Genomic DNA, 21,573 nt, shown 5'->3' with positions numbered 1-21,573 from the left:
GTAGATATGAACAAAGTAAGTTGCACTGTATTTCGGTTGTATAATACCGTGTGTGTGTGTGTGTGTGTGTCCGAGTGCACTTTTGCTTTTTACGATGGGCACCTCTGAGGAATATAGCTAGACCATGATGGGGAAGGGACCTTTCCGCAGATCGATTTTCCTTGTCACATGATACACATATACACTCACACACATACGTAGATTAAAAATATGTATCAGCTGGCCAGAGTTCTTTCTGTAAAAACATATTTATTACCCCCAACAAATCATCAGAGATTACTGAATGGAAAACTTATTCTAAAACTGGCCTGAGATAGTTTCAGTAACTCATGTATAGTGGCTGCATTACTGTAGGTGAGCCCTTTTGTGACCTTCCACAAGTATGTACACACACACATACACGCACAGATGTATAAATCAGACAAATTAGACAAAAACATTTGACCAATGTGTTCATAAAAACATCTCCAAAATGTAAGAAAAAAACTGGTTTGGACATAAAAATGAAAGTAAAAATAATGTGCTAGTTATGGAAAAGAAACTTCAAAGTAAGCACCCCCCTTTCCACTCAGATTGCAGGACGGGTCCTGCGTGGAAAGTGTAGGGCCACTACTCTTCACCTACACCATGGACAAGTAGTGGCAGGTGTTTAAGAGCAGGGACTCTGGTGTTAGAGACCTGAATTCCAGCCCCTACGATGCATCTTCCTTCTCTAAGGCTCCGTCCCCACACCTGTAAAATGGGTTTAATCATAGTACCTGATCTTCGGTTTGTTGTGAGATTAAATGAGGTCAGATGTAGTGCACTTAGCACAGCATCCTGGCTAAGTGCTTGATAAATGGCAGCTTTATCAACCGATTTATTTATCCTGCCTGTCCCAGGAAGACTTTTGGTAGCTTGCTAGGGGACATAGAAATTGAGTGACAGAATTAACGCGAGGAGCCAGAAATAGAGCTCCTGATGGTCATCAAGCCAGGAAACCCGGAGGCTCCAGCTGAGCCCCTCATTTGGCTCTGAGCATCCAGATAGCCAGGATGAGAAACATGAACCCGCACTTGCCCCACAGGACCAATTTTTTTATTTAAGATTTTATTTGTTTATTTGATATAGAGAGAGAGAACACAAGCCCCGGGAGCGATAGGCAGAGGGAGGGGGAGAAGCAGACTCCCTGCCACGCACAGAGCCCCACATGGGGCCCCATAGGAGGATTTTGATGAATCCAGTTTATCCACAGAGAAAGTTGTTCTTTCAGGCAATAAAGAATTCAGGTTCTCAGGCCCTACCTTCAGAGATTATTAGTAGATCAGGGGTGGGGCTCAGGAACCAGCCCTTTAGCAAGCTTGCAGGTGATTCTGATGTGGGGGCCGTGGCCCACACTTTGAAACACTCTGCCCAACTCCAGAAACAGTGTTGGCTGTTCTATCTCCAGATATTCCCAAGGCCCGCCAGCACACTTGTAACACCCTTGTAATGTCAGCCAGACTTGGTTTGTCCTGATTTCACAGAAGAGGTTTGTCACCTTGTCCCGCTTTACAATCCACACCCTGGCCCCAAGCAAAGGGAACCCAGAGATCACAGCTGTGATCTGCCTGTGGTTCTTCCTGTGGGAAAGTAAGGTCCACTGACTAATAGCAGGCGCCCTGAGCTCTAAGATGAAGAGGATCCCCCTAGAAACCGAAAATAACTTGAAGAATTTTTTGACCACAATTTTTTTTTTTTAAAGAAGAATGCTCTGAGCTTCTAATGCAAGTTTCAAATAAAGGGGAAGCCACATATGCTTCTTAAAATTAAAATGTTAAAAAAATTACATAAGCAAGACATATATGCGTGCTACCTTAAAAACTTCAAGCAATACAAATATATATAGAATAAAACGTTGAAACCCTGGTTCACATTGCTGGCAGAGGTCACCATTGCCAATATTTTGGTGTATATCCTTCTGGAGTCTACTCCCGACTCTTTTCTATGTATATATATCTATCTGGCTATAGAAATGGGATCATACTATACACATTTTTCTTTAGATTGCTCTTACAACAGTGTATTTTGTGTCTCTTTGTTTTTTGTGTCTTGCTAGAGGTCTTCTAGAATATTCTGTCTGGATCAATGAAGGTGATTTAAACTTTACTCTCCAGCTAGCTTCTCTCAATCTCCTAAAATAGCTTTGCAATTCCAGGCATTAATCCACACAGAATAGCATTTCAGATCTCATTTAAGATACCATTTTTGTCTTGTGTGTCTCTCTTAGGAGTAAAGAATTTGTCCCAGAAGACCCCATATTCTTCTCATCTCCCTGGTCACCTATAAACTGATCCCTGAGAAGGAGAGTGGGCTTACAATGAAAGTCAGGTTTTAGATAAGTTGGGTTTGCCCTGAGCTGGAGAGGATCAGTATCCCTGAGGAATGGATATTCCAACTAGGTGGAAACTGATGTGGGAAACAAAGGCAGAAGAAGAATTACTGAGTTTCCTTACTACCTATAGCCCACTGAGAAATCCTTGAAATGGGCAGGATGACGTACCTCAAGGAACTCAGCTGCCTCGATGTTAACAACTTCACTAAGGGCAAGACGCAATCTTAGCCCAACCCCCAGGAGCCTGTAAGTATACTTTAACGTATGATCCTGGGGTCCTGGGATCAAGCCCTGCACTGGGGCTCCTTTTTCAGCAGGGAGTCTGCTTCTCCCTCTCCCTCTGCCTGCCACTCCCTTCGCTTGTGCTCTCTCAATCTCTTGCTCTCTCTCTCAAATAAATAAATAAAATCTTTAAAAATGTTTTAAAAAAACATAAAAATTTCTTTGGAAACTTCTTTTATCTCTACCCTCTCCCCACCTAAGGTACATGTTGGCAATCATCCTCAAGCATATGACCCAGTGATATACATCTGCAGGGTCTCATGACTAAGGCTTTATTAGACAGTAATAAATTATATTTTCCCAACAACAGCTAGCTCCCTCAAGATCCTGGAAAACTTGCTTCCAAAATTCCTTAGAGACTTAGACTCTCCCTAAGCACCACCCCCCCAGCTTGAAAGTACATAATGGGCCACTAGAGTAATGCGCCCAGTGCAGCTCTCTCTGCCTGCGTGACTTGTCCTCATGCTTTAATAAAACCACTTTTTTGTACCAAAGTTGTCTCAAGAATTCTTTCTCGTCTGTCGACTTCAAACCCTAAGGTCTTTCCTACATCAGAAACCAGGTAGTCAAATATATCTGTTAGGTGAGCCCAAGTGGTTAGGGCTGTCTTCAAAGTGAAGAAATACAATTATGTAGCTATCACTCAAGTCCAAAAGTTCTTCTCCCAAATGATTACTTGTTTTTGAAGGGACACTTCTAGTTCAGGGGCATGGGAAGTAGCTCCCACCTGTGTGGAAGATGTGTGCTTTTAAGAAAAAAGACTGGTAGGGGTTTTGGGGAGGGGAAGAAAGACAAAAAGAGAAAAGACTCGGGGTTCTATGGTCAAAATTTTAACAGTGACTTTACTGAGTGGCATGAATGTAGATGATTTTTATTTTCTTCCTTATGATTTCCTAAATTCTCCAAAATGCCTATCATGAACTTGGATTACTTTTCTATTCAGAAAAAATGCCATTCAGAAAAGACACAAACGAAACACAGAAAAAAGGTAGAATACGCAGTGGTTTGGAATTTGCGTTCTAGAACCAGACAGCCCTAGGTTAGCTCCTGATCCACATTTATTTCATACAATTGAAGGCGTTCCTGGGATGAAAGTTGCTACATCACTGCCGAAGGGCTAGACTTTTCTGAGGGGTGATGGAGGGGCCTCAGTTGTGTGTGGTGTTTCCTGGAGGCAGGGGACAGCCTGAAGTAATCTCATGGAATTTCTCAAGTATCCTTCAAATATATGTTTTTGTTCTGATGCTTTGTAAAAGACCCCAAATGTCAGCTTCTCTTTTAGAGGGGCTGAGATGTTTTCGCCAGCCTCTTCCCCTTCAACAGTGAGTCTGGTCACATTTCTAGAAAGTCATCCTTTCCATTTGGGCCTGCGCTCTGAAGGCAGTGGGTCAGATGTCATCACGGCTGAAGTTCATCACCCCTGTGGGCTTCTTTGCCTGCTAGACGGGACTGACTCCACGCCACTCCCCTTTGTCACGGGTGTTTTCATTTGCATATGCAAATCTTTTTCTCTTCCTTTTAAAGTGCAATTTTATGTTAATCCCAGTGAAAGGAATGGGTGTGCCGGCAACCCAAGGAAGTGGGTGTGTCCTGCCCTAGAATTGCTGATGTGTTTAAATGCTTCTGTTAGAAAGAGGTGGGAACCATTGGTCTGGTACTGCTGTCACTTAAGACAAGAAGAACAAGGCAGGTGGGGTCCACCGTGGAGAGGGCAAGCTTCTGGAGTGAAGTACTATCACGTACCGACTCATGGCCCCTTTCCACATCAACTCAAACCAAAAGATGATTATTATATATCCCCCTCCCCCCAAATGTAGGGTAAATTGTTAAATCATCATTCAGTAAAGCATGTTTCTGCTGCTGGAATTCCTTGGAGCATGGAATTCTCTAGACAGGAAATGATTGACCAAAAATCAGGGCCTGAGATTGGGAGCATGGTCCACTGTGACTGTTGATTTGGGACTCATATGAGTCTATGTTCATTCCTCCTTTCATTAGGAACTTACATTCATCTGGGCTTTTATTGTTTCTTGCTCTGGAAATCTGCCCTGGAAGGTATTTATTGCCCCTGGTCTGATGTCCTGTCACTCTCTCTCCAAGTTTTGGGCTTTAAAAATCCTATCTACTTATTAATCTACCTTTATTTATTTTTGATGGTGCTTTAAAAAATAACTCATGCCCCTTGTAAAAAGAAATCAAATAGGACAAAGGTTATTGAGTGTTATTAAGTCCGTCTTCTTTAGGTGCCTTCAGGACTCCCCAGTGTGAAAATTGTTTATACCACGGATCCCAGGGGGGCTGTCCAAACTTACCCTTCACATCTGGTGATGATCTTTCAGTCTTTTTACCTGAATATGTAACAACTAAATAGAAACAATTTTATTTATGTTTTTGAAGAGGTGAGAAATGTTCCTTTAGATGATGGGAGACCGTGGGAGATAGAATTGTATGACTTCAGCACGGCCTCCAACAGGCTCCACTCATTTTGGGGAGAGAGGCATAAAGTTAAATAATGCCAAGGTAAAAGCAAGGCTAGGTCCTGAGCAGTTAGTCATCAAGCTGATTTATTCCTAAGGCATTGTCGTGTTTGTGGCGTAAGCACCAGTGATGATGAAATGCCACCCTGTAGTCTCTGGGAAGCCAGAGAAATTCAGCCGAAAGGAAAAGCAGCATCCTCGGTCCTGGCAAGCAAGAAGCAGCACCGCAAACAGACCCGGTCGTTGACTGGTGTTCGTTTCAGTCTTCATTCTGTTCTGCCAGATGGATGATCTTAGGCAAATTCCTTCAACTTTCTGAACCCCAGTGTCCTCATCTGAGGAAGAGGGACCAGTGGTAGTACCAGCCTCAGAGAGCAGATAGAAGGATCAAATTACATTTTGCATAGAAGTTGGATCACTAGATGGCAACTCTTTTTTTTTTTTTTTAAGATTTTATTTATTTGACAGAGACAGAGATCACAAGTAGGCAGAGAGGCAGGCAGAGAGAGGAAGGGAAGCAGGCTTCCCGCTGAGCAGAGAGCCTGATATGGGGCTCGATCCCAGGACCCTGAGATCATGACCTGAGCCGAAGGCAGAGGCTTTAACCCACTGAGCCACCCAGGCGCCCCTAGATGGCAACTCTTATTAAATTAAATAATATGAAAAAGGAATGTGGTTTGTTGCCAAGCGAGTTTCTGGTCTTATCAAGTCACATAACAGCAAAGTTTTAATGATTTTGTCTTCATTTATTTGTTTGTCTAATTACTTTTCCTTTGACCACATGTTACAGAGCACCCTCTATGCCAGATGCCATGGCGGCGTAGTAGGAACTGTTCCCCTGCCTTGATGCCCTCATGTATCCTAGGGGACCACCAAAGAGCCCAGAGGCCATGATGCTGCAGTGTGACACATCTTACAATGATGATCATCGCAGGGTGCTTTAGAAGCATAGTTGTCTTTTGGGGTGGTGGTCATGGAAGGCTTCCCAGCAGAGGTGATGTCTAAGCTAAGACCTGAAGAACAAGGAGTTTATATGAGAAATAATAAGAGCTACCATGCTTCTGTCTGCCAGGTACCATGCTGTGTTTCACATGTGTTTTCCCATCTAGGACTCACAATGAAACTATGAGGTAGGTACTGTCCTGCCCACTATACAGATGAGAAAACTGAGGCTCATAGATGTGAAGTTAACTTGCCAAAAAAAAAAAAAAAAAATCTAGCTAGTAAGCAGAGGAGCTGAGACTGAGACACAGCATGTGTTCGAGTCCATCTGCCATGTGGGGCCAGCCTGCGTTATGCTTATAAAGTGAGGGCAACTCAGGTTAGCAGGAAAAGTTTTTCCTATATATGGCTATATAGAAGGCCAAAGGAATAAATGGTTTTCTGATGTGTGGGAAATAGGAGAGGAGGTGAAGTGTGTGATTCCAGTGGTTTTCAAGAATAATGTGTCCAGAAATGAGGCTGGGTGCGGAGAGAGTGGGGGCAGAAGCCTCAGAAAGGAGAGCGCAGCAGCAATCCAGTACGAATGGAGGGAGATGGCACTCATGTTCCTCCCACTGCAAAGGGCGGGTTGGGGGGAGCCACATGGCCTTCCGCTCTGTGCGTATGAGCTCCCCAGGTACCACTGGACAGATATCAGGGTGCACTGCGCTTTCATGTAAGTCTAGCAGATGAAAGGGGCTGGTTAAGAGGAAGAAAGCAAAGGATTGGGAAGATCAAGCAGACACACTTGGTGTTTGGGGCCATAGCGCAGACTATATATAGACAAATTAGCAGGCATCCAGCTAATACTCTCCAGTTTTGGATAGTCCAGGTTCCATACAGATTATCTATGCTTCCAATCATGAGTTGAGCAAGGGATACTGATGGGTCTGGGACTTAATTGCTCATGTATGACTTTTTTGCAGTGATCCGTGTATTCTAAAATGAGCAAGAGTCATTTGGACCCAGTGGTCCTCATAACAACCCTTTTTTAGGCAAAGACATGGGAGGTAGAGACAGAATAAATGTCTGGGATTCATGATTTCAAGTACCACCTTGGACCAGAGACCTCTGGCCAGGCCTGTGGATACAGCTGGCCCATGTTTCTGTGTGACCGGCTGTTTTCCAGAAAAGCCTTTTGAACACTTCAGGGCCATAGTTAAAATTCTGGCATTTGTTTACCTCACAGTTATTTCTCGAATGACAGTTAGGTATAAGGCACTGTGCTAAGTGCTGTGGACACAGCTGGGAGCAAATAGACTCTGCCCCGTGGCGGTAAATATGTATGTGCAAAGGACACTCTGAAGGAAATGAACGGTGGACAGGATGGAAGAACACGGCGGCCATACTTCGGTAGGTTGGGGGAGGCCTGTCTGAGGAGGTGGCGTTTAGGATGGGACCTGAAAGTGAAGCAGGATAAGAGCAAGCAAGAAGTCCCCATGATGAGAGAGCACTGGGTATGTCTGAGAGGCTAAGACAGGCTGGTGTGGGTAGAGCAGAGGACTGTGGGAGATGCCCAGCAAGGCTCGCAAGGCCCTGGCCTGTGTGCTGCAGTTGGAATGGCTTGAGGAGTGGGCGCCTCTAGCACTGACAGGTGGAAAAGTCACTGAGCTGAAGCAGCCACAACACCCACACCAACAGGCAGGTACACTTGCTACAAAGTGTACCAAGAGCAGGGCAGAGGAGGTCCCCGCCAGCCATGGAACATCACTGACTGGACCGGAGGTTTCTGAACCTTCTCAGCTGACAGAGCCCTGAGGGCCTCAGTGATGCTTTTTCAAGGCACCCTGAGGCTGAAAGAGATACCTAATGGTTTCATTTATGAAGTAGTTGGGTCCAGACAATTTCCTAAGTCTGTATGTTCTAACAACTTTTTAGTAGTCATTTGAAACAAGTGATAACACACTTGGTATTTCCGTTGCTTCTCAAGTTGACCGATTACTAATGGCTGTGGGGGGGATCAGATTGGATGCTGCCGCCTTCATTTCCTGTTCCACACTGATTTCCTTATGCCGCTGTATAGTGACTGGGAGACACGGCTTGGCCAAGATAGGCTGGCATTGAAAGGAATGTGGCGAGGAGTGTCTGACATTGACACGGAGACCAGCCCTGAGTTGGACAGTGTTCAACAGGTGGTGAGCATCCTGGGTTTCCTTTGCAGAATTTCAAATATCTCACAGCATTTCTGTGAATTTACCTGGTAACCTGGGGGTGATTGGTGGACAGCGTGGGGATCGTGGAACTAGACATATTAGTTTCTGATTACGGAACCGAGATCATCCTTTGGTGCTAAATCCAAAGCCACATTTGAGTCCATAGTAGCATTCTGTGTGAGGACTCCAGGAAACAACGGTGCCAGTCTTTCTGAAAACTCTTATCTTGTTTGCTTTTAAATCCATAGGGATGCCCCAGAGTGCTAACCTAGTCTGACTACTTTGGATAGAGAAGAGAGGAGGGAAAGCAGGCAAGAGCGTGAAAACATGTGCCATGGAATATAAGAGGACGTCGGTGTGTGATATACAGTAGTGATTCGGAGCCCTTATGAAGAAATAAATGCTCCGATTCTGAAGGGTTGGTTGTTGTCAGAACCTGTAGTTAAGCTGGCTAAAACTTGGGGCGTTGCCCTTTGTAATCAGGAACATCCATTCGGAAGGTCACTGTAGAACATGAGGAGAAGTCAACATCCGGCTCCACCAGCATATTTCTTGGGTTGCTCTCATTGATTTCCTTAGCTAGATGCCGTTCTTGGTGAGTGAAAGGAAGTGTGAGGGTTAGTGAGTGAGTAGATGAGCAAACCTGTCTTAGGAATGCTCCAGAACCTGGCTGCAGTATCAATACTAGGCTATCTCAAAGAACAGTAGTCAGGAGAACCGGTTGACTTTAAGGCAGCTTAACTTTCTCTTTGTGCATGACATCATGTGTATAAATTTTCCAGGCTGGTTGAAACACGGATGAAGCCAGTTCCCGTGGCAACAGGGAGACATCCTTACATCATCCTTGTGATGGCCCGATCCAGGAAATCAGTGGGAGAACCCACTGTACCACACAGAGGTGGGATGTGTCCTCAATGGTTAACCCTGTAGGCATGAGAATGAAGAAGTGCTCTTTGGTTGGCTTTAGGCCATCCCACTCTACCTGGCAGTTGCCCAGAGAGACACTTCCTGGGGGGGAACCCTAGCCTTCCTGGGGGGGAACCCTAGCCTTGGAAATGTTTCAAATTCGTGTCATCCTGTTGAATGGTCCGAGTCCTATTTGCATGGCGTAGCCATCAGAGTTTCCTTCTGGGTCCGCTGACTTTGGTCATGGCATGCCACCAGGAGAGTGGGTCCAGTGGTAAATTTATGCAGAAAAAGCATGACTTCCTTGGGGGCTGGGGTGGGAAACAGTGATATATCCTTTTTTTTTTTTTAATTTTTATTTATTTATTTGACAGACAGAGATCACAAGTAGGCAGAGAGGCAGAGAGAGAGGAGGAAGCAGGCTCCCCGCTGAGCCGAGAGCCTGATGCGGGTCTCAATCCCAGGACGCCAAGATCATGACTTGAGCCGAAGGTAGAGGCTTTAATCCACTGAGCCACCCAGGTGCCCCAGTGATATATCCTTTTAAGCTTGTATGACCTGACCTGGAGCCACCTTTTCTCTCTACATATTTCATTTAAATAAACTCTACCTTTGGAGGTGGAATATAGGGCATAGTTAAATGTAATGGTCTCCAAGAGCTCAGATGCTTAAACTCAGATTTATTGTTTATATGGCACTGGGGAAGGTACTCAGTTTTTCTGTTTTTATTTTATTTTATCTTATCATTTTTTAATTTTTAAATTTTTTTATTAACATATAATGTATTATTGGCCCCAGGGGTACAGGTCTGTGAATCACCAGGTTTACACACTTCACAGCACTCACCATAGCACATACCTCCCCCAATGTCCATATGTTTTAATTTTTTTATTAAAATTTTTTTTAAAGATTTTATTTATTCATTTGACAGAGAGAGAGAGAGAGAGAGCACAAGCAGGGGGAGAGGGAGAAGGGGAAGCAGGCTCTCCACTGAGCAAAGAGCCTGATGCAGGGCTAGATCCCTGGGATCATGACCTGAGCTGAAGGCAGAGGCTTAACCTACTAAGCCACCCAGTCACCCTAATTTTTTTTAAAGATTTTATTTATTCATTTGACATAGAGAGAGTGAGAGAGAGAGGGGTACTCAGTTCTTCTATGCTGTACCTTCCTCATGTTAAAATGTGGGCTCCTTTTCTAGTACTCATCACAGAGGACTATTGTGAAGATGGAAGTACGTACTGCATATGAGGACTCATATGTGTTCATAACAGAACCTGGCTTCTATCAGACACTTGGTACCTACTAAGAAGTTATTTTTATTATTTTAAGACTGCTTTCCTCCAGGGATAGAGGCATAGATTATGAAGTCTTTCGAGTCAAGATGCCTCATTCTCTTCTATGTCTTTGAGTCTTTAGAATAAAATTGGGCACAAAATTGATGTTATTGATAAACAGATTATAGAAATTTCCCCCAGTGAGCCCTCTTACATTGTTAGTGGGAATGCAAGTTGGTGCAGCCACTTTGGAAAACAGTGAGGAGAGTCCTCAAAAAATTAACAATAGAGCTACCCTATGACCCTACAATTATACTACTGGGTATTTACCTCAAATATACAGATGTAATGAACAGAAGGGCCATCTGTACCCTAGTGTTCATAGCAGCAATGGCCACAAATGCCAAACTGTGGAAAGAGCCAAGATGCCCTTCAATGGACAATGGATAAAGAAGATATGGTCCATATATTCAATGGAATATTACTCCTCCATCAGAAAGGATGAATACCCAACTTTTGTATCAACATGGACGGGACTGGAGTTTCGAGATTGTGTTGAGTGAAATAAGTCAAGCAGAGAGAGTCAGTTATCATATGGTTTCACTTACTTGTGGAGAATAGGAATAGCACAGAGAACATGGGGAGATAGAGAGGAGAAGTGAGTTGGGGGAAATCAGAGAGGGAGATGAAGCATGAGATACTGTGGCCTCTGAGAAACAAACTGAGGGTTTTGGGGGGAGGAGTATGAGGGGATGGGTGAGCCTGGTGGTGGGCATTAAGGAGGGCACGTATTGCATGGAGCACTGGGTGTGGTGCATAAGCGATGAATCTTGGAACACTGAAAAAAATAAAAATAAAAAAGAAATATGCCCCAGTGGATACTCAGGCACTGCTGAAGGCTACGAGAACTCACAGGGTCCTTGGTCATGAAACCAATGCAATGAGATAGTCCACAATTACAGTTCCAGAGGCTCTTATCTCCTTTTCTCCTATATCTACTCAAAATTATTGAATTTGAATGGAATATCTTTATTAAGATTCTCTCATTGTTCTATGGGAAATTTTTGGATCTAAGGCTCGAAGTCAAGGCCCCCTATTCTGACAAAATCTGAGGCTTGTAGGAGCTAGGTAGGAAAAGTAAATAAGTAAAGGGTGCCACGTGTGTGACTCAGGATGTCACTGGAGACATCAAAATACCACGGTGCTCACACCCTATCTAAATGCATTCAAATTCAATTTTTAAACATTAAGACCTTTACTTTTTAGAGCCGTTTAAGTTTCCCAGCAAAATTGAAGGTAAGGCACAGAGAATCCTCATGTGCCATCTGCCCCGCCCCCACACGCACAGCCTCCCCATTATCACCAGAGTGGTACACTGGTGACGGTGGATGAACGTACACTGATGTGTCATTGTCACCCAAAGTCCACAGCTTGCATGACGGTTCACTCTGGGTGTTGTTTACTGTATGGGTTTGGACCAATGTATGGTGACATGTGTCCACCATTATGATATTGTGTAGATTATTTTCCCTGTCTTAGAAATCCTCTGTCTGCCTTTCCATCCCTCTTCTCGCCAGTTCCTGGCAACCTCTGATCTTTTTATTGTCTTCATCATTTTGCCTTGTCCAGCAGGTCATAGCGTTAAAATCGTACACTATATAGTCTTTTCACATTGGCTGCTTTCACTAGGTAATATGCATTTAAGTTTCTGTCATGTCTTTTCATGACTTAATACCCATTTTTTTTTCAGTGCTGAACCATATGTCCTTGTCTGAATGTCCTGCAGGTCATTCATTCATTCATTCATTCATGTAAGACATCTTTGTTGCTTCCAGGTTTTGGCAGTTCTCCGTGAAGCTGCCGTCAACATCCATGTGCAGGTTCTTGTGTGCACACAGTTTTCACCTCCTTTGGGTAAATACCAAGGAGTGCAGCTGTTGGATGGTATGGTCAAAGTACGCGTAGTCTTGTAAAAAACCGTCAAGCCCCTTCCAAAGTGGCTATGCCTCCAATTCATTTCTAAAAAACAGTATTTTTTTGTCACTACAGACAAACAAACAAAAAATTTTTTTAATCACTACAACAAACACATCTGTGGGTTGAATTAGACTGTACTGACGGATTACAGCTTTGGAAAGGTTGCATAAAACTTGCCAGGGTCAAATAAAGCTCAGAATTCTGCACCAAGACTCCTAGCGAATATGACTTCTTTTGATATCTCCTTGGTCTCTGTGAAAAATGGGATGAATGAACAATGATCTCCTCTTCAAAGGGCTCAGGATGAAAGTGCTTTCGGTGTAGTGCTGGTACCAAACCCATCCAGGAAGACAGAGATCCTCTCCCAGGAAGCACTGAAACAAGTGCCTTCATTCATTCATTCACTCGTCCATGACACTTTCATTGAATGTGTAGCGCATCGTTTGTTTGGTTGAGAGAGGATCCGTTTTCCTAAGGAGTTTACAGTTTAGCAGGGGCAGTAAACCAAGTGCTCGGCTGGCTGTTAAACAGGACAGGACGAGAGACGCGCTCCGAGACCGCAGAAAGTGCAAGGGGAACTTAAGTGACAGAGAGAGTGTGCCCAATGAAGAGGATGAGGGCAGATGACGTGAAGCAGGAGACTATCATGGTAGACGGGAAGGAAGGGGCTACCTTGTGATAAGGAGAAGAGGGAAGGGGAGGGGGCAATGAAGTAAGAATATGCAGGGCCCACATGTCGAAGAGATGCCAAATAGTTCTTCCCTTGAGTTTTGTGTCCACTGAAGAAAAAGTGTAAGCTTTGCGCAGTGGCAGTATCGTAGCCAATGAGGTTTATCCGAGGCGCGATTATTGCTAATTGAAGAAAAAGTAGACAAGGAAGCTGCACAAACAATTGCTCCTGGGTTGAACCCTATGAACAAAGACCAGTTAAGGTCAGAGAGACATGAGAGCTCTTCACTGAACATGGGCTCTTTTCTCCAAACTCTCTATGCTTTGGTTTCTTCTTCTATAAAATGAGGATAATACCAGCACATTATTAATGACTTCTTGTAATGTTCTTACAAGAAATACTACTACTTATTGAGCAAAAGCCATGGGTCTGATTCTCTGCCATATGCTTTATAGACATTCACTGATTTTATCCTTATAACCACTTTACGAAGAAGTACTTTATAATCCCCAGTGACATCTGAGGAAAGTGAAGCACAGAGAGGAAAAGTAACTCAACATATGTCACAGAGATAGGAAATGGCAGGGCAGGGATCATGAGAGCCTATGTAATGTACGATTTGGTCGAGATCGTACAAAGGAGCTCTTGGTGCCTGTCCATAGCACTCACTCAGTACCTAATACTTACTGTTATTCATTCTATTGCCGTTGTTACTTAACCGGAAGGATCACCTTAGGTCTCGTGGAGGGGGTGATATTTGCAATCAGCCTCGAGAAGGGCATTCTAGGCCATGGGCACAGCAGGAGCTGTGTAACCTTGCCACAGAGAGTGGGGACAGGAGCCTCTGAGACTGGGTGCAAGGCTCCGAGGGAAGCAGGAGAGAAGGGCTCTGCTGACGAGGCAGAGCAATGGCCTGGCTGTCTAGCGGTAGACGGTGTGTCAGCATTCGAGGTTTTAAATATAGGAAGAGAAGAGATCAGAGCCTTTGCTTAACTTTCTGTTTTGTGAGCTAAACTGCCTGTGCTTGAGGTCCTGCTGCCCTCCAGGGCAGCGCTCCAACCCTGAGTCCTGGCTGGGAAGTGCCCACTTCTGGTGGTGATGCCCCGGGGCCAGAAGAGGAAACAACAGCAATAGGAATCTCCACTCAGGAGTCCAGCTTTCACTTGAGACTCCTCCCTCGGTGGGGACAGGCCATCTCCGGGTACTTGTGTGTGTGGAGGGGAAAGAGAAACTCAAGAGGAGAAGCGCCCCCGTGTCATGTGGCTTTCTGCACCATCTCTCCCGTTTCTCCCTCCCCTGGTGACACTTCCTTTTAAGATCCAAAAAAGCAAAAGCTGACTTAAACCATCTCCAGGACCAAACATTCCTGGGTGAAAATGAGGGGCTTCTCAAGAGGAAATGAAAGAAGACAGAGATGTGGTGACATTAAGAGTTTTCTGCTGTGATCCCCTGGACAGAGTCATGTTGAAATAGAAAGATGGGTCCAAAAGCGTGACGCAAACGCAGGTGTTCGGAGCTCCTGCTGGACACACACAGAGGGGAGGAATTCTCCAGAATCATCTTGAGGTGGAGTCTTTGGCTGGGAAGCAGGCTGTTGAAGTGGAAAGGGCATAGAAACAGAAACCAGACCACCCGGGGTCTTTTGGTTTAGTGTTTTCTGAAGGGCAAGTGTCCTGCGAGGTGATTTTAGATCGCAAAGGAACAACTTATTAAAAAGTCACAAATTGGGATGCCTGGGTGGCTCAGTCGGTTAGGCGTCTGGCTTCTGCTCAGGTCATGATCTTAGGGTCCTGGGATTGAGTCTCACGACGGGCTCCCTGCTCTGTGAGGAGACTGCTTCTCCCTCTGCCTGCCATTCCTCCTGCTTGTGCTACCTTTCTCTCTTTGACAAAGAAAAAAATAGCTACAAATCCCAAATGAGAACTTCCCCCATTTCAGAGTCATTTTTCAGTTCCTCAGATGCCATCAGGGAGGAAGCGTCAGTTTGGGGCTAGCGTGTCTTCAAGACCTTCCCATCACTTGTGGATCTCCTTCGAACAGGGCGCAGTCCTCAGGGACAGAGGCTGTAGCAGGCAATCCCACTAGTCCAGCCTTGGTTCACTCTCCTATTTCCTCAGGAGAACTTTAAAAAATTATTAGGGCTGGGCTTCTCTCTCCCCTGAGGAATTCTAGTTTAATAGATCTGTGCAATGGGACTTTTAGAAGCTCTCCAGGCAACAGTTTCTAATTAAAATCATTTTATATTGTATTTATGAATCTAGTCATGGCAAGTTATACTGCTTTTCTATTTAGGTAACGAAGTAAAATTTCCTTTCAATATCAATGACTTACGTTAAAATATCAAGTGCCCGTTAAGAAAAAATAAAAACAAACCACTACAGAATTGTGCCAGTGGTATTTAGCTGTGGCAAAAACAAAATATACATTGAGTGAACTTTGCAAAGCTCTGTCTTGGATCTTTGCTCAGCTCTACCATATCTGACCTCCTGTGGGTCCAGTCTTCCTCTCCATGACAAAATGGAAACAATGATCCCAGGTCACCTTTTTTCTCAGTGCGTTTACTGCAGGAATCCAATTACTGATCTTCAAGTTTGACTTACTAGACAAATGTGAGGCAGGAGATGACCCATGCTACAGGGAGGGGCTGATGGCAGATTTCTAGTGAGCTGGATCTGGGGCATCTTAGACCAGGCTATTTGGAACTTCTCTTTCTCCCTGTCAAGATGACCCACTGGTCTCCATGAAAGGTCTCATAACCTCCAGTGAGTGATTTTATTCCAGCGGTGGTAAACTAAAGACCAGCTTAAAGTCCCACTAAGGTCTCCAATGGTTGCACATTTGTTTTTTGTTTGTTTGTTTTTTAAAAGATTTTACTTATTTATTTGACAGAGAGAGAGCAGGGGGAGCAGCAGACAGAGAGGGGGAAGCAGCTCCCCCACTGAGTGGCAAACTTAATGCAGGGCTCCATCTCGGGACCCTGGGATCACGACCTGAGCTGAAGGCAGAGGCTTAACCGACTGAGCCACCCAGGGTTGCATGTTGGAATGGAAGCTGGACATCCTGTATTCCCACCCTCTCAGTCAGCATCTTCCAAAATATTGTCATCTCCAGCTGTAATCAGTGCCTTAATTAATTAATGAGATACTTTATATTCTTTTTCTGTTCTCAGTCTGAAATCTGAATTATTCCTCTTTATAAAAAATAGCTTTAGCAATCTATAATTCATATACCATATAATTCTCCCATTTAAAATGTACAGTTCAGTGTTTTTTAGTACATTCGCGTATGTGCAACTGTTTCCGCAGTTTTAGAAACTTTCATCATCTTGGGAATGAAGCCCCAAACCCTTGCCTTATCACTCTGCAACCACCCCAGCCACCCTACCTATCCTAGGCAATTATTCATCCACTTCCTGTCTTTATAGATTTCCATATTCTGGACATTTCCTATAAATGGAATCATGCAATATATAGTCTCTTATGATGGGTTTGTTTTACTGAGCGTGATTTCAAGCTTCATCTATGTTGAAGCACGTATCGGTGCTTCATTCCTTCTCATGGACAAGTCACATTACATTGTATGGATGTGTCACATTTCATTTACCCATTCGTCCATTGGTGGACTTTTGGATTGTTTCCAGCTTTTGACTGCTATGAATAATCCTACTATGATATTCGTATTCAGGTTCCTGTGTGGACACACGTTTTCATTTTTCTTGGATAGTTACCTAGGATTGGAATTGCTGGGTCATATTGTAAATCTATGCTTAATCATTCAGGGAACTGCCAGACTGTTTTCCAAAGTGGCTCCACATTTTACATTCCCATCAATAGTGTATGAGAGCTCCGATTTCTCTATATTCTTACCAACATTTATTGTCACCTGGCTTTTTGATTGTAGCCATCTGAGTGGGTAGGAGGTGATATCTCATTATGGTTTTGATTTACATTTCCCTGATAACTAATGGGATAGAGAGTCTTTGCATGTATTTATTGGCCATTTAATATCTTTCTTGGAGAAATGTCTACTTAGATCCTTTGCCCATTTTTAATTAGGTTATTTGTCTTTCTATTATTGAACTGTAAGAGTTCTTTATATATTCTAGATATAAGTCCCTTATCAGATATATGATTTGCCAATATTTTTCTCGTTCTGTGGGTTGTCATTTCACTTTTTTGATGGTGTCCTTTGAAGTAAGCAAGTTTTAAATTTTGAGATCTCATTTATGTATTTTATTTCTTTTGTTGCTCATGAAGCAAAAGCAGTCCTAAGAGGAAAGTTTATAGCAATAAATGCCTACATTAAGTTAAAAAAAAAAAAGAATCTCAAATACAGAACCTTACTTTATACCTCAAGAAACTAAAAGAGGAAGAACAAAGAAAGTCTAAAGTTAGCAGAAAGAAGGAAGTAAAAAAGATCTCAGTGGAAATAAATGAAATACAGAGTAAAGAGAATAGAAAAAGGTCAGTGAACTTTTTTTTCTTTTGAGAAGATAAAATAGACAAACCATTAGCTAGATTTACCAAGAAAAACAATGAGAGATCTCAAATAAATAAAATTAGAAATGAAAGAGGAGACATTACAACTGATAACACATGAAAAATGTGAAGAATGAACAATTATTACTCTTCAAAGTCTCAATTTGTTTTTTCTTCATTTCCAGACAATGATATGATATTTCTCTTTATTCTTTCAATGTGGTAAATTGTAGGTATCGATTTCTTTTTTTTAAATATATATTTTTAAAATATTTTTATTTATTTATTTGACAGGGATCACAGGTAGACAGAGAGGCAGGCAGAGAGAGAGGAGGAAGCAGGCTCCCTGCTGAGCAGAGAGCCCGATGTGGGACTCGATCCCAGGACCCTGGGATCATGACCTGAGCTGAAGGCAGAGGTTTTAACCCACTGAGCCAGGTGCCCCTAGGTATCGATTTCTAAATATTAACTCAGACTTACATTTCTATAATAAACTACTTAGTTGTAATACATTGTCATTTACTGCTGGCTTTAATGCATCAATGTTCATGAGTGAAATTAGTCTGTAATTTTCCTTCCTCAGAATACCCTTGTCAATTTTTGACATCAAGACTACGGTGGCCTCAAAACCAGTTAGCGAGGGCTCCATTTCATTTATTGTAGAATCTGACATTATTTCTTCTTTAAATAGTTGGTAAAACTCACCAGTAATGCTATCTGGGCCGGTGGTTTTCTTTTGGGAAAGATTTTTAATTATGTATTCAATTTATTTAATATTAATAGTATTGTTTCAATTTCCTATTTCTTCTTGTGTTATTTCTGTTAAGTTATATTATTCTAGGAATTCGTCTATTTCCTCTAAAATTTAAAATTTTGAAGTACAAAATTATACCTTATGATCTTTTTAATAATAATGCCCCTTTCCATTTCTGGTATTGGTTGTTCCTTCTTTTTGATCTTGATTTACCTCAGTAGAGATTAATTTTCTATTTAATTATTTTCCGTTCTTATTTTCTTTCTTCTACTTTCTTTAGGTTTACTTTGTGATTTCATGCCTGGCTTCTTGAGATAGAAGCATAGATCATTGTTTTTTCATTCTGTCTTTCTTTTTAATATATGAGTTTTAAGATTGTTTATTTTTCTGTATGCATGATCTTAGAGCTTCCAAATTAATTTATTATTTTGGTTACCTGCTGTTACATCACCAGCTCTGATCAGAGTGCTCAGTCCCTCCTATGCTCAAAGTGTCCTAAAGGCTTCTTATTTCATGTAAGATAAAGCCCAGATCCTTACACTGGCACACTTGTCCCACCATGATTTAACCCCAGCTCCCTCATTGGTTTCATCTGCTACTGCTCACTCCCATATCCAGCTTGCTCCAGCCACGCTGGCCCCCTGATGTTCCTTAGAAGCATCAGACACAATCCTGTCTCAGGTCTTTCTTGCTTGCCACTTGCTGCCACCCCTCTCTAGAAACTTTCAATCCCAGGACCCTGGGATCATGACCTGAGCTGAAAGCAGAGGCTTTAACCTACTGAGCCACCCAGGTGCCCCAGTAATCTGTAAATATTAATTGAATGAATGGACTCTGCTTGGAGTAAGGAGATCTGGATGAAATACTTCTGAATCTGTCATCATCAGCCCCACAACCTTGAGCAAATTTAACTTTCGAATCCCCAGTTCTTTTGTTACAATTGTGCCCATCAGATACTGAACTGGAAAGTTCTTTATGAAGTATAAAAAAATTATAATAAGACATTTTTACTATTATGGTCAGAAAATGTCTTACATGTCCCCAGTTTCTTTTCTTTTCTTTTTTTTTTTTTTGGATTTCCATAGCATTAAAAAGTTCACTCCTTTAGTATAAGGCATTTTGTTTATGTTTGGCTCTACGTACATACATAGGTATGTTTATTGGAAAGGACAACATTTTCACACTTCTATAGCCACTAGCAAGTCAGTATGAATGGGTATAGGATTCTTCGTCACAAAAGGCACAGGATATAGGAGAGGCGTGTTTTGATGGATAAAGCAGCAAGTAAAGGGCTAGAGCATGAGGGAGAGGAAGTTCTGGAAGGACAGTTTCAAGGCACTGGGGAAAAAATTAAGAAGTCTTTTATTGCTCGGGTTAGACTATGTTATGCTGCAGTAGAAAACCACCTCAAATTTTCAGTAGTGTAACCAAGGAAAGGTTAGTTTTTTGTCTATATAGAATCTGCCATGGTTTTATGCTACTTACCAGGGGTATGTTTGGATATGTGTTTATGTGTGGGATTTTGTAGGAAGCCTTGATTAAACAACTTCAATAAATTTAGTAACATTTTGTATGAGTATTACAGTCCTATGTGTTAACAGAAGATTTCAGAGAGTTTATGTGGGAATATTCTTGAATAATCTCACGTGACTTTGTAGCCCTTTCCACACAGAGTTTAGACATAGTTGATGCATTCTGCAACTGAAAGTTGTCATGTGTTTATGGGGGAATGGGACATATTATTTGATTTACAACTTCAACAAAATGTTGCTATTTATTGAGCACTTCCTGTGTAACAGGTACAAAGCTAAGGGTTTCAGACATCCTATCTCACTTAATCCTCAAAACAACTCACTGAGGTAGGTCTTATTATTCTATGCACTTTATAGTGAGGAAACATGTTCAGAGGTATGAAGTAATTTGATTTCAGTCCTATAACTAAGTGGCAGAACTTAGACAAAATTCAGGTCTGCTTGGCTCCAGAGTTCATGGTCTTATGAATGGAATGTGGCCCCACCCTTCCCTACCTCCAAGTAATACATCCTAAATGAAAAACTGTCACTAGCCTATCAACAGACCAGAATTAATGATGACAACGATGATGATAACAAGTATAGTAACAAGGTGAGGGCTGTATTTGATATTATAGCATTTGGGCCCTGGTTTGGGCTGCCAAAAATGTCCTGTTATATATGTTTTACATTCCCAACATTATCATCACTCCTTTGGGCTAAGACTTCGCTGGTGGTGGACCCCAGTTAAAATGCAAATTCTTTCCTGGGAGCAATTAACACCAATCATTATGACAGCATCAGCCAATTTCTGACATCAGGGAAAACAATCAAGTGGAGAAGACAAAATTTATAATAGTTTGTTAGGAAGCAATTTAATGTAGCACATACTCAAATGAGAAATTAAATATAATTGAGTGGAAGGTATATTTCACATGAACATAGTGGGTAGGTCAGTGAGGGAAGGGTTTCATAACTGGGAACAACTATCAATGAAGTCTTCCTAGGGTAGCACTTGATACAATTCTAGAAGTTGTGACTGATTTGAAAAACATTTATTTGTCTAACAATCCAGGTTTCCTAAAATCTTTTATAATAATTCTCTAGTGTTTTCTTCTGCCCATAGCTGTTACCTTTCTCCATCGTCTCTGTTTCAGGGAAATACTTTTTCCTTTCCTCCATGTGACTTGGGTGGGAGCTGCCATCTTTTAAAAAGCCTCTCTCCCAAACAGCATTAACTGGCTTGAAATAAGCACTTCATCTAATTTGGGCCAATCATAATACCCAAATTTGTGGCTCCAGTCGATGAGTTCAGTGACGTTTACCTGACCCAAAATTAGCTAATTAGTTCTTGTTGGAATTTTGAGTTTGGTACTAGAGAGAGTGAATCTCAGTTCTTCTATGGGTTTGTGCTTTGTTGAGTTCTGAGATATGGAGCTACAGTGATCATCTTCCTAGCTGGTCTATTTTAAGAAAGAATAAGGTTGACCGGCAGAATGAAACAGAAATGAGGGGCACAAAGAGTTTCTTGGTGGCATTTAATTATGATTCCCGGGCTCTCTGAGATCCACATTTATGCCTTGCTTTGGTTGATCAGTCTTCATATAAATAACTCCTCATAATTCCCACTGCTACCACTATTTTTTGCCCTTAGCTAGTTTGCCCTATTTTTTGCCTGTACGTAGTTTGAGGTGAATTTCTGTCACATATATCTAAGAGCTCTGATGATTATCTCGTTGTGACTTTAGCTGAAATAG

At 42.4% G+C, this 21,573-nt stretch overlaps 1 pseudogene; it reads left to right on the top strand.

Moving 5' to 3' along the window:
- Positions 1-13,198: 13,198 nt before the first annotated feature.
- LOC123390859 lies at positions 13,199-13,325 on the top strand (annotated as a pseudogene).
- Positions 13,326-21,573: the final 8,248 nt, after the last annotated feature.

Source organism: Mustela putorius, unplaced genomic scaffold, assembly GCF_011764305.1.
Source record: "Mustela putorius furo isolate JIRA1106 unplaced genomic scaffold, ASM1176430v1.1 tig00000145_pilon_pilon_pilon, whole genome shotgun sequence".
Lineage (NCBI taxonomy): Eukaryota > Metazoa > Chordata > Mammalia > Carnivora > Mustelidae > Mustela > Mustela putorius.
The sequence above is the reverse complement of the archived record's forward strand: the minus strand, read 5'-3'. Positions and strand labels throughout refer to the sequence as shown.